Source organism: Heliangelus exortis, chromosome 12 (genome assembly GCF_036169615.1).
Source record: "Heliangelus exortis chromosome 12, bHelExo1.hap1, whole genome shotgun sequence".
NCBI lineage: Eukaryota > Metazoa > Chordata > Aves > Apodiformes > Trochilidae > Heliangelus > Heliangelus exortis.
This window is the reverse complement of record NC_092433.1, coordinates 10,654,757-10,658,080: the sequence shown is the minus strand read 5'-3', so window position 1 is coordinate 10,658,080 and position 3,324 is coordinate 10,654,757. Positions and strand designations below refer to the sequence as shown.

At 50.7% G+C, this 3,324-nt stretch overlaps 1 non-coding gene across 1 annotated transcript; it reads right to left on the bottom strand.

Annotated features, from left to right (window-relative positions):
* Nucleotides 1-355: 355 nt before the first annotated feature.
* On the bottom strand, nucleotides 356-438 carry TRNAL-UAA (transfer RNA leucine (anticodon UAA)). Its single transcript has one exon. It is a non-coding gene; the product is annotated as a tRNA-Leu (tRNA).
* Between the last annotated feature and the right edge of the window lie 2,886 nt (nucleotides 439-3,324).

Here is a 3,324-nt window from a genome sequence, read left to right as displayed (position 1 = left end):
TTTAGAGCTTAACACAGTTCCCCCCTCCTCCTCAGGGTAGTCAAGTTTTTCTATTTCTGCTGTGGAAAAAACAAGTTGATATTTTGGGAGCATGTGGGATTCAAGCCCACGATGGTCTCAGCACTCCCTGTGTGGAAGATGAGATCCATAACCAGTGTGCCAGAGGGACTGGCTTGTGTCCCTCTACACATTCAGCCTGGATGATGGGATGGCCTGGTCACAGCAGAGTCCTCATGCAGGGGCACTGAATGGCCTCAGCTCCCTGGGCACAGAGCCAAGAACTCTCATCCCTTCTCTGAACTGATATTCTAAAAGCCAGGGTGGGAGTTTTGGACCAAGAGAAAAAGGAAACTCCTACCAGAAGTGGGGTTCGAACCCACGCGGGCATCTGCCCATTGGATCTTAAGTCCAACGCCTTCACCACTCGGCCATCCTGGTGGGCTGTGAGCATCCCCCTGCCCACCAACAACCCCTGCTCTGTAGGCCATACATCTCACAAAGACCCGGAGGTCCCAACACAAGATAATTCCAGAGACCAGCAACACTGACCTCCCTACAATACTTTCTTTTATGTCCCCAGTAAACTGATGGAGCATCTCGCTGGGGGCCACCAGGTCTTTTGAGCAATGGAGGAGAGCACAGCCCCTGTGTGCTGAACTAGATCCTCATGAAAGGACCACAGTCACATGTGATAAAGCTGCCAAGGTCTCTGGTGCAGGAGGGGCATCTCTGAAGGGTCTCAGCCTGACCCCACTGGGTGCCCAGGGAAAGGGAACTGCCCTGACAGCTTTCAGCCAGACACACCACACAGGTGAGCACTGCCCCTTGCACCTCAGATCCCACTCCTCACCCCCTCACTACCTTTGGGACTTTACTAGGGCATTTAGCTGGGGAAGACAGTGGGGCAGAAGAGTCCAGTTTTTTCCTTCAGGGTGAGGTCGAGATCTTTTCCTTTTCCTGAGATGGCAGAAAAAATAAAAAAAACCCCAAACCTCTTTTGAATCACATGGGATTCAAACCCGCAGTCTCCAAGTATCCATGTGCAGAAGGTCTTTAGCCATTAAGCCACAGGAGCCTTATAATTTCTATCTCTCAATTCAGCCACTCTCACTCTTCCCAAGCCAGCACCTTCATGTAGGGATGCTATCACACAGAAAAACCCTCCCAGACCTTTTTACCAGAGGGTGCTGTCTGGTAAAGACACACTTGGCCAGGTTGTCCTGGCCCTGTCCTGGTTGAAGATGAAAGCAATTTCCTCCTCACTTCCCCAGGAACTGCTCACGACTGTGTCCAGGGGTAGCTGAGCTGCTCAGAGGGCTTGCATTTGGCTGCTACAGAGGTGAGAAGCACTGACGAGTAAAAAAGATTCCAGGCTTCAACAGAGGGTGATACAGAGCTCCTCAGGCAGGAGGGGTCACTCTGGACTCCATAGATAGTTCAGGAGTGCTAGGAAGCAAAGCAGAACAACTCCAGGCTTCCCACTTGAGAAGGCTGCAAGTTCTCAGCTCAGCAGGTGACTGGGTCAACCTATTCACATACAAAAATCCTGCCCGGAGGAAAATTCACTCCCTTAGGCTCTGAGAGTAGGCAACAACTTTCCCTGCTTCCCTTTGCCCCTCATATTACAGTCACATCTATCTACTGTGCTGGTCCTTGTGTGCAGAACCACACACAGCTCAGTATCCTTGGATCCCTCCAGCTGCAGCACCCACATTAATATCCAATGAAGCCATGATAAGCAAGGGTGTTGTGTTCATCAGCTCCCGAGGAATCTGCTCCTAATGAGTAACTTCAAAGCATTAATGAGCTTGCAAAGCTCTCCTCTTCATTTGCAGAGCTGGACTTCACTCGCTTGGCATTAAGACAGGGGTCACCCATCAGGCAAAGAGAATGCGTGTGCATGTCAGCAAATATAATATATTTGTCATCCTCTAAGAAGCAGAGATTAATCATGCCCTCTCAGAAAGGAAGCTTTTATGCTGCATCTGCTCTCCACAGCACGGAGAGAGGAGACCTGCCCACAGAGATGTCTGTGACCCACACCACTCAGATTCCCATAGCACCCAATGAGCTCAGCTTTGACATTAACGTCCCAGTTTAACCCTTCGGGTGTAGGCTGGGAAATGCTACTTGAAATGGCAGCCTGAGGAATGAATAGTGTTGGAATTGCACTCCAGCACAGGTTTAAGGCACGCATGGAGGGAGTGGTATGGAAGGGTGAGAAATCAGGTTTGACTGATGCTTCCTGCTCTGTGGCATCCTCCCACCACAGTCAAGGAAAGGAGATGCTGGCCCAGAGCAGCAAGAGCTGCACCACACATCTGATGCTCTCTCCAAGGACCATTCTCTCCCATTCAACCCCCTCCAGGTCTCCCTGGGCTCACCATAAATCTCCATGCTGAAGCAACCTCCGGCGCCTGGTTAACAGCCCCGTTGCACCCACCTGAGGGGCTGAGCCCACCCAACCTGCTAAGCTAGGAAGAAGCCAAGCAAACAAATTATGCTGAGGCACCAGCAGCAGCCTGGGCTCAAATCTGCTGCTGGGCACTGCTTACTTGTCCTCACAAAGCCCCTCAGCCTTTCTAGAGCCCTCTGGCTGCTGATGCCCTGGTTGGTATTTGTGCTGTCACAGGGAGCCTTGGACCAGGCTCCCTGTGTGCAGCCAACAGAGGCACTGCCATGGGGGCAGCTCAGCTTCACTTGCCTGATTCTAACGTACCATGACACGTATCCAAGGGGGTCACTGGCACAACTTGGCTGTATTTAAATATGCAGCTCCAGGGAGACACTTCCCGGGGTCTTCCATGGCTGTGGATCATCCATAAAGTTGGTCGGCTTCCTCTGCAAACCTGCCCAGAGTGCTGGGTGGCCCCTGGGAGTCAGCCTTCCCCTTGTGAGGGTTGTAAAATCAGCTGAATTACCTGCAGCATCCTGGATGTCTCCTATACAATCCCAAGCCAGACTGGCTGTACCTTGCTTGCAACATCCCTGTGAAAGGACACCTTGATGGTGACATGGTTACAGGCTTTCAGAACACATGTTCTGTGAGAGGAAAACATAATAACTTCCAGAAGTCAGAAAGGTGTCATCCTTTGCTTCAGAAATGCATCAGCAGTGCTCACTGGAAAGCAGTTTCTTCTTTCACCTTTTCTGCCTCCAAAAGAGGCACTCAGTGTCTCTTCAGTAGGTCTGTGTTTAATTTAAACAGCCACTAGAGGCAACCACCATCCCACACGATAATATTGCAGCCAGAGAGTGGCTGGCTGGTAATTATGAAAAAGAAAAAAAATCCAAAAATCTTCAAATTATGAGCAAGGCAGAGTA